The 14444-nt window shown below is 40.7% G+C and overlaps 1 protein-coding gene across 7 annotated transcripts in view; it reads left to right on the top strand.

Annotated features, from left to right (window-relative positions):
• Positions 1-14444, top strand: part of LOC132377797 (ERC protein 2) — a 782782-nt gene that overhangs the window by 375451 nt on the left and 392887 nt on the right. The gene's annotated exons all lie outside the window — the stretch shown is intronic.

Raw genomic sequence — 14444 nt, 5'->3', positions numbered from 1 at the left:
GTGTATTTGTACCTTATTCTTTAAATGGTGCTCTTTAAAGCATGGGCACAAATTGTAAGCTAACCAATGGCTAAAGGTAACTTCCTTGCTTTTGTATTCCATACATTTACTCATAAAGCCCAATATTTCTCATGAGCTATTAACAAGTTCCCCAGGCAATCTTGCCACTTTGAAAGGTTTATGTATGTCTATGTAAGCAAGCTTCTCCTAGGTCTGAGGAAGTGAAAAGTGGTATCTTGTGTATTGTAACTTTAGCTCTTTCCTTTGATAAGCCTGGTAATGCTAAACTCTGGAGACAGAGAATTTGGATCATTGCTGTTGTGAACCATGAATTTTATAAGGAAGATGTGTCAAGTGTATTTGTACTTTATTCTTTAAATAGTGCTCTTTAAAGCATGGGCACAAATTGCAAAGCATATCATGGGAACAATGAAGGAGTTATATTTCTAAATCCTGTGTCAGAACTGGAACTTCTTTTGACTTCTTGCCTGAGTAGTTAGTGTTACCAATATTTACTGTGTTTATTTCAGATTTTCAGGATCTCCAGAAAAGTTAATTTTCATTTATTGCCAGCATAGACTTGATGGTCTAAAATGACCTCCTTCTGTATCTTAACAGTTCTATGATTCAATATTTCTTAATATTAGGCCACGTTCTTACTTGATCACCATAGTGAGCCGTATTTCAAATCATGATGAATCCATATGTATTTGTTAACACCTCTGTATCCTTCTCACAAAGCTTTTCCCATAAAGCTTTGTGTCATCAGCAAACATGGCTATTCAATTCTTTCATCCAAACCATTGTGTTTTAGAGGATTAAAAGATTGACGTGTTTTAGCTTTTTGGACTACTGCAGAATGATACAGAGAGCACAACAGATCACCACCGCTCCTGAAACCTGTCTGAATATTTGTGGGTTTTATTTGTAAATTTGGTTCATTTTCCCATGTTCTAGTTTTCCTGTTTCATCCTTGCATTTCTTTAAATTGTGCATGTTTTGTCGTGCTCCATGTAGTGGAGAATTGGCAGTATTTGGTCCAGATTTTACTGACTGTTGCCTGTCATTTGTGTTCTCTACTACATTCCTCACTTTACCAGAATTGGTGCCTTTGGTTCTGGAAAGCTGATCTTACTAGAACAATGATTCCCAACAGGGGTGGTTGCATGTCCTCAGGAGGCGTTAGAGGAAATAGAAGTAGTCGGAGGGTTTAAGATTCTTGGAGTGGGGAGGGAGAGGTAAGCGGCACTCTAACTTGAGGTGTGAGACTTGACATTATTAGAGCAGGCACTTCCAAAGAAAAGGCACTGGAAGATGGGAAGGACCACGGCTCTGCAGGCAGAGAGCATTCGTTGTCACAGTGTATCTGGTACTCAGCAATCCCATTTGACCTTACCAATCAAACCAATGTTATTGGGGATGCCTAACACAGCAGTCATGATACACTTCCCCTTGACTCACGGCACGGACTGAGTTCATGCAATTTAACAATAGGTAAGTCGAGTATGGGGTGTCTAGGGAGGGTAGCACCTCTGGTGTGGGGTTTGCTGTGCCCTTTTTTAGGACAGCTCATCCACTTTTGGTCCCCACCTGGCGCTCAGCTCTCACCTATGGCTCCAAGTAGCTGTAGCATGTGCAGTGGCCACACCCCGGTAAACCGTCTCGGTAGCCGACGGGTCTTCGACCCTCACTGAGGCAGGGGATCTGCCTGTCCTAGTGTGTGAAGTCTGGCCATGGTGGATTGAGTGGAAGAGACCAATTAATAGTCCAATGGTCAAGAAGGCAGGCCAGCAGGCGTTGTGGAGCGCTAAGAGCATGACAAGGCACTTAGACATCCTGGTCATCCACTGCACGAGGTGGTGTTCTCTTTAAGCTCACACGACAGAAGGCAAAGGCCAACCACTGCTGTAACCTGCACATATATAATTTCCCAATGTGTCAGAGCGGCATGGAGGGAAATCGTCCACCAACTGGAAAATTCAGATGCGACCTAATGACGAAGTCAAGTACATCTTCTCAAATTTCTCTGCAGATCTATAGAAAACAGGTCGCACAATGATACAACGCTGGCTGGCACCAAGTGGTGAAACAGAGGTGATCAGTGAACCTGCCAACAGTGAGGGTTCCTCTTGAGGTGTTTAAAGTGACCTTGGCTTCATTTGTGAGGTCAAGAACCATCTTTGGGGTCTAAGAGACCTTATGTGATTGGTCATTTGAGCTAACTGGAATAGTATAAAGGTAACTTGCCGAATATCAGCTCTATCCTGACTAACAGTCAGATTCCAATCTGAAGCCTGTCAATTTAATTTTCACTGTTGTGATCGTCTTCATCTTCGCCTCACCGTTCCTTTGTGTGCTGCTACCATCGTTCCATCCATGTTAATGCGCTGATATTGTCAATATCCGATAGGCATACCCAGTTTGTGTTAATTTTCTATTTCAATTTATCCCTGTTAATGACAGATAAATACATACGGCGTGATCTCTATGAGTCTGAAGGCAGTGAAGCCTTGAATTCTAACCCTAAGAAGAAACAGAAACTACAGAAAATGTGTCAATGCAATGTTACATATCTGCAATATAGTTTTATTCAGTTCCCATCAGTTCGTGTCTTATTTGTAATGCTGTACTGCCTGATGAAGCCATGAAACCATCAGGACCGCAGCAACACTTATGTAAAAGTCACCCTGAAAAGACTACTTGTGGTATTACTCAGTTCCAGAAGATGAAAGAAGCATTTGAAATGTATTGCACACTCGAATCATTTGCTAAGAAAGCTAAAAATGACTTTGAAAGTGGTCTCATTGCTTCTTATAACATTTCCAAAATGATAGCAAAGTGTGGAAAGTCTCATACAACTGGTGAAAGATTAATATGCCTGCTGTGTCAGAAGCGCTCATCACTGCTGTCAAAATGGATACCAGAATTCTAAAATCAATTCCTCTGAGTAACAACTCTGTAGCTCATTGTATTGACAAAATGAGTGAAGACATTGAGTATCAACTATGTACAGAGCTACGAAAAACAGAATTTGGGATACTACTGGATGAGTTAACTTTGTGAGACAACAAGGCATTGCTAATGGTATATGTATGGTTTATCAAAAATAGAAAAGTTTATGAAGAGATTCTCTGTTCTAAAAAGTTAAGAACAAATATCAATTGAGAATCAATCTATGATGGGGTCAAAATGTATATTGAAGATAAATGTATTCCAATTAGGAACTTGATTTCTTGTTCAAGAGATGGAGCACTATGTATGATGGTCGCTATCCTGGTTTAGTGGTATTTATGGGAAAAAAAATCCAAGTCTGCTTGCAATCTATTGTGTAATTCATCAACAACATCTCCCAGTTAAAAACCTCAACCAGCAACCTTTTTCAAGCATGACTTAATATCAGCAGTCAACAAAATTAAAGCTCATCCATTACATAGCAGAATATTTCACCAGTTATGCCAAGAGAATGATGAAGAGTTTGAGCGCTTGCTTCTTTACACTGAAGTGCATTGGTTGTCAAAAGACTGCTGCTTAAATTGTTTCTTTGATCTTTTTGCTGCTGTGTTTGAATTTTTGCTCAAAGTCAACAAGAGCTTGGGAAACAAGATCGAACTTCTATGTGGAGATGTGGCATACTTAGCCAATCTGTATCACAAAATGAACATTATGAAATTGCAAGGTGAGAAGTTCAATTTAATCAAGGCAAAAAGAGCAGCGTCCACATTTATCATAAAATTTGAAATATATAAGCAAACATTGGGAGAAGAACATTCTCAGAGTTTCCCTGCATGGAAAGTATAGCACTGTCTTTTACAGATGTTGATTTGCAAGAGTACTGCTTACACCTGCAGTTACAGAAGAAGAATCTTCAGAATTGATCCAAGGATTTGAATGATCTGGAAATTCCAGACTGAGTAATTAACCCATTTCTTTGCAAGGTAGAAGAACAGGAAGAGAGCTTGCAAGAAGAAATTATCGAAATTCAGAATGATGAAGCAAAAATGCTTTTCGAAAATGTTGGCTTTTGTAGTATGTGGCTACACTGTCATACAAAGATTCCTGGTCTCTGGAGAAGAGCCAAGCTGCTCTTCATTTCATTTCCATCTCCCTACCTTGTTGAAAGAGGCTTCAGTGTAGGGAACCGCATACTCACAAAAAAAAGAGAAATTGGACATTGTGGGGACTTAAGGCTTTTGCTGTTATAATTGGCATCAGATATTTCAACTCTTGCTAAAATCCATTAATTTCAAGGATTGCATTGATATGGAAGCTGCTGTGTAAGCTAGGTTTAAAGACAAATAAAAATTCAAATTATAATCATTTTTCTCATGTCAGCCATGTTTTTACACCATGGGGGTGCTGGAAAGTACATTGTGCCTAAGGGGGCATTGGCCGGTATGGAGGTGCTTTGTGGGGGGGTGCATTGGCAAATATGAAAGTGCTTTAGTGGGGCGTTGGGCTAAAAAAGGTTGGAAAACACTGCACTAGACCAGATGGTTCCAGACTTGAGCAACTGGGGTCTGAGTGGCAGCAGAGCTTTGAACAACAATTCTGGTTGATGTGAACAAGCTCAAACCCATGAAACCCCTGTAGACATTTTTGACTGCAAGCAATGTCCCACTGCAGCTTTGCTGTTCTGTTATAGCCATCCTAAGTTTTTATATATTTCTGACTATTTGAGATTCAAAAAAAGTTGTTAGAAATTAATCCAATTATTCATCCGAACATTTTGAAAAAGAAGAATGCTCAAAATATGGAAACAATGAAAATAGTAGCCTGAGTAATAATGAAAAATAATTTTCTATCCTTTCTTTCTTGTCTCTGTATTTCATTAAAATTAGTGGGTTCATGGATTCTTCTGGAGGTTGGAGCTGATAAAGGATTCATTTTCCAAGTATCTGCTTCACCACTGTCTCCAAGGGGAGCCAGTAAATAATTTGTGGAGTTTGACCAGTGAATTTGGGTCTGTCATGGTTGAGTGGGAGTCCTGAAACCTACCAACATTTTGTTAGAAATTCCAGGAATACCATGCAGAAGTGCCAGTAAAATTAAGTAACATTCAGGCTTTTTTTTTCAGCTTTAACTTATTTTGTTATAATGCACTTCCCTCAATTTTATCCCACCAAAGTAGAGTTGCTGGTATAAGCCAGAGAAAATTGAAAACTATAAAGATCACGTTCTTTTTGCAAGTTGTGCTGTTAGCTTGTAGCTCATTAATGACTCTGCTTGTTTTCTTTCATATTACAGTATGCATTTCTTTGTTTATAATTTACAAAAGTACAGACTTGTGGGAATGTAAATAGCATTTCAGATAACAAGTGCATTTTGCTACATTTATTACCTTGACCTGTAGATAGGATAGCTACCATGACTTTTGTAGCACTGCTTCCTAACATTGTCTCCATGTAAGGAAAGTAAGACCATAGGATGTACGAGCAGAATTAGACCAACTGGCCATTGATTCTGCTCTGTTCCATTGTACAGTCATGACTGATATTTTAAAATATAATCCCATTCTTCTACCTTTTCCCAATTTACCTATCAAGAACCTATCAATTTCTGCCTCAAATACATCTAATAACTTATCCTGCACAGCCCTCTGGCAATAAACTCTATGGAATTATCATTCTTTGGCTGAAGACATTCTTCCTGATCTCACTTTTAAAGAGTCAAGGCTTTATTCTGAGGCTCTGCTATCATGCCCTCAACTCCTACTAATAGAAAGATGTTTTTCATGTCAACTCTATCAAGGTCTTTCAGTATTTGGTAGGTTTCAATAAAGTGCCCTCTTCATTATTGCCTTGTACTTCTGAACTCCATTGAGAGCTGGCCCAAAGCCATCAAATGCCCACATATGTCAAGCCTTTCATTTGCAGGATTAGTCTTGTGAATATCTGCAGGACTGTCTCTAGGGCTAGTACATCTTTCCATAGAAATGGGGCCCAAAACTAGCCTGACCAACACACTAAAACCTCAGCAGTTTATATTCTTGCTTTTCAAATAAATGCTAACATTGCATTTACCTCCCTTACTACCGATGCAATCTGTAGGTTATCTTTAAAGGAATTCTGAATTAGGATTTCCAAGTCCTTGTGTACCATCAAGTTGGCTTTATTCTTCCTACCCAAGTACATAACCCCACACTTGCCTGCACTGTTTACCACCTATCATTTCTTTGCTCACAGTCCCAACCTGTTCAAGTCCTTCTATAGATTCCTTTCCTCTGCATCCTATTCCTGTCCCATACCTATCTTGCTATTGTCTGCAAACTTGACCACAATACCATCCATTCCCTGATACAGATCATTAATACATGAAATGAAAACCTGTGGTCCCATCTCTCTAACTTCTGTCAGTTCATGCTAGTTAGTCAGCTTTCCGTGCTAGTACATTGCTTGTAACACCATCAACTCACATTTTGTTTGACAAGGTGCTGCACACAAGGCTGCTAAGGGCTTTCTGAATATCCAAGCTAATAGTACCCACTGTCTCTCTCGCCCAACCTACTTGTTTATGTCCTCAAATAATTTCTCCATCATGTTCTACCTTTGGAAATACCATGATGACATCACCCTATTTTATAAGACCGTAAGACAGAAGTGCAGAACTAGGCCATTTGACCCAACGAGTCTGCTCTGCCATTCATCATGAATGATTTATTATCCCTCTCAATGCCTCTTTGCTGCCTTCTCCCCATAACCTTTGACACCCTGGCTAATCAAGAAACTATAAACCTCTGCTTTAAATATACAAAATGGCTTGGGTTCCATCACTGTCTGTGGCAATGAATTCCACAGATTCACTACTAAAGAAACTCTGACTAAAGAAATTCTTCCTCAACTCTGTTGGAAATGGATGTCCCTCTATTCTGAGGATGTGTCCTCTGGTCCTAGACTTACTCACTATAGAAAGCATCCTCTCCACATCCACTCTATCTCGGCCTTTCAATATTTAATAGGTTTTAATGAGAATCCCCCCTCCCCACCCCTTATTTTTCTCAACTCTTTCGAGTAAAGGCCCAGAGCCATAAGACGCTCTTTATCTGCCATTACTGGAATCATTCTTGTTAACCTGCTCTGGACCCTCTCCAATGCCAGCAAATCCTTTCTTAGTTACAGAGTCCAAAACGGCTTACAATACTCTTAAGTGCAGTTTGATGAATGCCTTGTAAAGCCTCAGCATGACATCTTTACTCTTGTATTCTAGTCCTTTCACAACGAATGCTAGCATTGCCTTTGCCTTCCTCACCACTAATTCAATCTGCAAAGCTGACAAGTCTCTTTGAACTTTTGATTTTTGAACTTTCTCCGTTTAGAAAATTATTTACGTCTTTATTCCTTCTACCAAAGTTCTACCAAAGTTCATGACGGTACACTTCCCTACACTGTATGCCATCCACCATTTCTTTGCCTATTCTCACAATCTGTCCCTCTGCAGACTTCCTGCTACCTGCCCCTGCACCTGTCTACGTATCATCCACAAACTTGGCCACAAAGTCATCAATTCCATCACCTAAATCATTGGCATATAATGCATTATTGGCATATGAAGGGATCACCAACTCCGACTCCTGCGGACCACAATTAATCACTGGCAACCAATCAGAAAAGGCCCCCTTTTATTCCCATTCTTTGTCTCCTGCCAGTCAGTCAATCTTCTATCCATGCTAGTATTTTTCCTTATCTTTAGTACCTTTATCATGTATCATGTTATCTGAAATTTCATCTTTAATAATGGACATTAAAATCTTATCTACCACAGATATCAGCCTAACTAGTCTTAATTTCCCATACTTTGCTTCCTTCCCTTCTTAAACAGAGGGGTCATGTTTGTGATTTCTATTCCTCTATTGGTCTGCGACCCTCCCTGACTCAGTGATTCTTCAAAGATCACTACTAATGCCTCCACAATCTCTTCAGCTACTTCTTTCAGACCTCAGTGTGAAGTCCATCTGGTCCAGCTGATTTATCCATTTTTATGCTTTTCAGCTTCCTCAACACCATCTCCTTGGAAATGGTCACTACACTCACCTCTGCCTCAACTGTCTTGAACTTCTGGCACTTTGCTTGTGGCTTCCACTGCAAAGATGGATACAACGCACCTATTCATTTCCTCCCCATTTCTCTGTTCCCCATTTATACTTCTCCCATGTCATTTTCAAGAAGTCAGATGTCCATTATTGCCTCTCTGTTACCGTAGATGCATCCAAAAATACCTTTTGCAATCTTCCTTTTTATTATTGGCTGCTTTACCCTCATATTTCATCTTCTTCCTTATGGCTTTTTTTTAGTTGTCCTCTGTTGTTTTTTTAAAGGTTTCCCAATCTTCTGCCTTCCCACTAATCTACATTTTATATTACTACTTTATTGCTTTTATGTTCCCTCTGACTTCCCTCTTTTGCCATGGCTGTCTCACCCTACTTTTACTATGTGGTTTCTATTCTGGGATGAAATTCTGCTGCGTCTCCCAGAAAAGCTATGTTAATGCTTTGTCTTTGTACATTATGAAACATAAGAAATAGAATATGAATTGGAGCCAGAATCAGGTTTATTATCACTGGCATGTGTCATGAAATTTGGTAACTCAGCAGCAGCAGTTCAACGCAATACATAATATAGAAGAGGAAGAAAATAATAAATAAATCAATTACAGTGTATGTCTATTGAATAGATTAAAAATTATGCAAAAACAGAAATAATATATATTTTAAAAGTGAGGTAGTGTTCACGGGTTCTATGTCCATTTAGGAATCAGATGGCAGAGGGGAGGAAGCTGTTATTGAATTGCTGAGTGTGTTCCTTCAGGCTTTTGTACCTCCTGTCTGATAGTAGCAAAGAGAAAAGGGCTTTCCCTCGGAGCAGGAGGTCCTTAATAATGGATTTTGCCTTTCTGAGACACTGCTGCTTGAAGATCTCTTGGATACTTTGTAGGCTAGAACCCAAGATGTAGCCGACTGAATTTACTTCTATAGAAGTTTTTGAGTGTATTTGTTGACATACCAAATCTCTTCAAACTAATGAAGTATAGTCGCTGTCTTGCCTTTTTTATAGCCTCATCGATATGTTAGGACCAGGTTAGCTTCTCAAAGATCTTGACACCCAGGAACTTGAAATTGCTCACTCTCTCCACTTTTGACTCCTCGATGAAGATTGGAATGTGTTCCTTCACCTTGCCCTTCCTGAAGTCTACAATCAGCTGTCATGTTTTACTGACGTTAAATGCAAGGACCACTCCACTAGGTGGTATATCTTGCTCCTGTAAGTCCTCTCGTCTCCACCTGAGATTCTACCAACAATGGTTGTATCATCAGCAAATTTATAGGTGGTATTTGAGCTATGCCTAGCCACACACTCATGGGTATAGTGAGGGTAGAGTAGTGGGCTTAGCACACACTCCTGAGGTGCACCAGTGTTGCACCAGGAGGAGATGTTTATTACCAATCCACACAGATTGTGATCTTCTGGTCAGGAAGTCAAGGATCCAATTGCAGAGAGAGGTACAGAGGCTCAGGTTTTATAACTTATCAGTCAGGATTGTGAGAATGATGGTGTTAAATGCTGAGCTGTAGTTAATGAACAGCATCCTGACATAGGTGCTGTTGCTGTCCAGGTGGTCTAAGGCCAAGTGAAGACCCGTTGAGATTGCTTCTGCCGTTGACCTATTGTGGCGATAGGCAAATTGCAATGGGTCCAGGTCCCTGCTGAGGCAGGAGTTCAGTCTAGTCATGACTAACCTCTCAAAGCATTTCATCACTGTAGATGTGAGTGCTACTAGGCAATAGTCATTAAGGCAGCCCACATTATTTGTCTTAGGCACTGGTATAATTGTTGCCTTTTTGAAGCAAGTGGGTACTTCCGCCTTTAGCAGTGAGAGGTTGCAAATGTCCTTGAATACTCCCGCCAATTGGTTGGCACAATTTTTCAGAGCCTTAGCAGAGTTGTTGTACATCCGATGACGCCTCGAACCTCATTCAAGATTTCTCTTCACCCTTGAAGTAGCCTTCTGCAAGTCATACCTGCTACAGACCTGGATTGCAAGCCTTGAGTGCCACAGATCTAGACTCCAGCAGATGATGTGCCTCCTGGTTCATCCACGGCTTTTGGTTTGGGAATGTATAGCATGTTATACTTTTGAGGTCAGCGAATTTGTGGCATGAAGTGATAAGGTTTAGTGGCCATTACAAAAATGTAGTTGCAGGATGGAAATGATTGGGAATTAAATATACAAGGGTATCCAGTAATATGGAAGGAGAGGCAGGAAGGTAAAGCAGGTCAGGTAGTGCTCTTATTTAAGGATAAGATCAGGGTGATGGTGAGGGATGATGTAAGATCTAAAGAGCAGAATGTTAAGTCCATCTGGGTGAAGATTAAAAATAGTTAAAGGGAAAACTATCATTGGTGGGAGTTGTCTCCAAGCCACTGAATAATAACATTGTAGTGGCACATGTAATAAATCAAGAAATATCTGAAGAATGGAAGACTGGAACAGCAGTTGTCCATAAGACCATAAGATATAGGAGCAGAAGTAGACCATTCAGCCCATCAGATTTGCTCACCATTCAATCACAGGCTGATCCAATTCTTCCAGTCATCCCCACTCTCTTGCCTTCTCCCCATACCCTTAATGCTCTGGCTAATCAAGAGCCTATCTATCTCTGCCTTAAATGCACCCAATGACTTGGCCTCCACAGCCACTCGTGGCAACAAATTCCACAGATTTACCACCCTCTGACTAAAGAAATTCCTCAGCATCTTTGTTCTAAATGGATGTCCTTCAATCTAGAAGTCGTGTCCTCTTGTCCTCGAATCCCCTATCATGAGAAATAACTTTGCCATATCTAATCAGTTCAGGCTTTTTAATATTTGGAATGTTTCTATGAGATCCCCCCTCATTCTCCTGAACTCCGGGGAATACAGCCCAAGGGCTGCCAGATGTTCTCCATATGGTAACCGTTTCATTCCTGGATTTTGTCATCGGGCCCTGGAAGACAGCAAATAGCACTCCACTATTTAAAATAGGATATATGCAAAAGATGGGTAACTATAAGCCAGTTAGCTGAACATCTGTAGTCAGAAAAGTGCTTTAAGCTATCATTAAGGAAGAAATAGTGAAATATCTCGATAATAGTGGTTCCATTAGGCAGGCCCAACATGGATTCAGGAAGGGCAGCTCCTGTTTGACAAACTTACTAGAGTTGTTTGAGGATATCATAAATGCAGCAGATGGAGGGAAACAGCTGGGTGATGTATACTTGGTGTTTGATAAGGTGCAACAGAAAAGACCTAACCATAAGACAAAGATGGATGGGGTTGGGGGTGATGTTAATAGCATGGATAGAAGATTGGTTCACCAATAGGCATGAGGCAGAGAGTTGGGATAAATGAGTGTTTCTGTATTTGGCTGTCAGTGGTGAGCAAGGTGCCACAAGAGACAGTGATTGCTTTGTAACTGCTCACAATGATGAACATTAACAATTTGGACGAGGATGCCTATTGTAGCACAGCTAAGTATGCTGATGACACCGAATTGAGTAGGAAAGCAAATTGTGCAGAGGATGCAGAGAGATATTGATAAGTTAAGGCTATGGCAGGTGGAGTGGTATTTGTCCGCTGCATCTGACGATGACAGGAGACCTGTGCGGGAGGGTTATTAAAGTGGAAAAGCCGCTGCAGTGGGGCAGTACTCTCTCTCTCAACCCCCAGTGGTACAAACGTGTGGCACAAACTGGAGTTTTCCTTGGTTGCAGAAAGACATTGCAAGCCCCTTCGCCAGAGATGCTATCCCTCCTTGGACACCCCATACGTCTCAAGCCAGATGGAGCACAACATTGGATAAATGCAAGGTCATTCACTCTGGAAGGAAAAATGGAAAATCAAATTATTTTTTAGGTGAAAGTTTGCAGCATGCTGTTGTGCAGAAGGGCTTTGGAGTGCTTGTGCATGAATCAAAACAGTTTGGTTTGCAGATGCCACAGGTTATCAAGAAGGTAAATGGAACATTGGCCTTCTAACAGAGCGATTGAATTTAAGAGCAGAGAGGTTGTGCTGCAACTGAAGAAGGACATACTAGCTTTTGAGGTGATGTAAAAAATGTTCACAGTGTTGATTCCAGAAATGAAGGTGGTTAACCTATGAGGAGACATTCAGTCACCTGGGACTATTCTCGCTGGCATTCAGAAGATTGAGAGGAGATGAAAGGGATAGATAAGATAGAAGCAGAAAAGCTATTCCTGCTGTTGAGTGAAACTAAAACTAGAGAACATAGCCTCAAGATTCGGGAGCCTGCTTTTCTCAGAGATAGTGAATCTGTGGAATTCTCTGCCCAGGTAAGCAGTAGCTGTTAGCTCTTTCAATACATTTAAGCCACAGGTAGATTTTTGCTTAGCACGTGAATTAATATTTATGGGGGGAAAGCTGGTAGGTGGAGCTGAGTGCACAGCCAGGATCATCCATGATCTTATTAAATGGTGGAGTAGGCTCAATGGGCTTATTCCTGCTCCTGTTCTCATGACTCATGTTCTTATGAGTCATTCAGATAAAGTTAGACCTTTTCGATCCACTGAGTCTACACCGGTCACAGTGCATCCATCTACACCCAGTATGTACAAACCGTATACTCCTCAGCACTTCTGAGATTCTGCCACTTGTTCACACAAGCTGCAACCCTGCTGACCTGTACATCTTCGGGAGGTACGACTGAGAGAGGGCAGCCCCAAATGCATGTCTATGAGAAGAACAGGAACACCTAGACTAGAGGATACAGTCACAGGGAGAAACCGCCAACTCCACACAGACAACAGTGCAGCTTTGGATTGAACTTGAGTCATTGGAGGACATTGTTAATTGATAACTAACTGAATTGTTGAATCTCGTTTGGAATTAAAAATGCATTTAAGGAGACAATGCAACTTTTTGAATATAATAAATAATTATTATTTGTTATATAGCTCATGGTTGCATGTGACATTTTCTCAGCCTGTTTGCTTCTAATACTACTTTGCATTTTTCATTTTGCATTCAGCCAGTAGTACAATTGCAAAAACATGACATTTTAAGTACTGTTCTTCAAATTCACTGACAGTGATTTACTGTTCCATCTAGTTAAAACAAATAGAGTACCATTGAAGAAGCAATTCAAAATATACCTGCAGTTAGCATCGTCTCCTTTGACTCCATAATAGTTCAAAGGTTTCATTAAATATTAAAGAATGAATACAAATTACAACCTGAAATTCTTGTTCTTTGCAGACATCCATGAAAATGAAGAGTGCCCCAAAGAATAAATGACAGTAAAAACATTAGAACCCGAAAGCCCCCTGACCCCTACGAACAAGCAACAGCGCAGCATTAACCCTCCCCTTCCCTACTTCAGCAAAAAGCATTAACAACTTTCACCCACCAAGCCAAAATGACAGAGACCCAAAAAAGATCTTATTCTGCAGAACAACAAAAACTAATAAATTACCCAACAATTCAACATACCACAGCCTCTCTGTCTCTCTCCTAGTAAGGGGGCAGAGCGGTCTCTCTCAGCGAGAGGGAAGACATAGACAAGGCAACTCGCTGATTTACAGTGTTAAAGTCTGCCACATTATTTTTTCTGAGTTCTCCGACTCGAGAATCCACAACAAATTCTCCCCCACCAATGAAAGACAAGTACAGACCCCCTGACACCAGACCCACTGTTCCCAATATTCTGCTTTCTCCTGCGATGCTTCAGTCGACAGCACTGGCATAGAATCGGGTCATCCCCAAGGTCACGAAGCCTCTGAGCCCTGAAGGTGCGCTTGTCTTCTAGGTTGCACCCTTGGGGTACTGAAAATCTGCCGGTCGGTGAAGCCTGGGAGCGGGAACCATTGCCGCAAGGGACAAAAGTTTGAGTGCAGATCTAGGTCAGGTTCTTCAACAGAGCCCCATCCACCTTGAAGAGGAAAAAAAGAGACGTTAATGGTAGAAGTAAGCTGTTTCCCTGGATGAGCTCGAGTAGGTCACTGTCTAGTACCGTCTTAGCTCTGCCCTGCTGTATGACAACATAAGATGAAGTGATTGTCAATTTTATTGATAGCTGGTAACTGGTGACCTGGTCTTAAAAAAATGTGTAAGCTGGGCAGAGTCCAAGATCTGTCCTTGACTATGATACTTGTCCTGTGGGTGATTTATTGCAACTTTGTCCATGTTTGTTGTTCAATTTGAAGTTAACTATATCACATCTTGTTGAATCATGGGTAAGTTGGAAATTGTGCTGTGCGTTTTCCCCGGTCAACAGAGTTGTGGACTCTCACAACACCATCTTGATTCATATCCTGTGCCAATAATTTTTCAAAATCTGACCAGCATTATGTTTTCAGATTTGACATGATAACATTTTAAAAATTGGACTAATTCTACCAATTCTCCCATATCTGTTTCTTTGGACCAGAAAAAAAAATAGATGTTTAGTTTACTTTG

Source organism: Hypanus sabinus, chromosome 19, assembly GCF_030144855.1.
Source record: "Hypanus sabinus isolate sHypSab1 chromosome 19, sHypSab1.hap1, whole genome shotgun sequence".
Lineage (NCBI taxonomy): Eukaryota > Metazoa > Chordata > Chondrichthyes > Myliobatiformes > Dasyatidae > Hypanus > Hypanus sabinus.
Note: the sequence above shows the minus strand (reverse complement) of the source record. Positions and strands in the feature narration are given on the sequence as shown.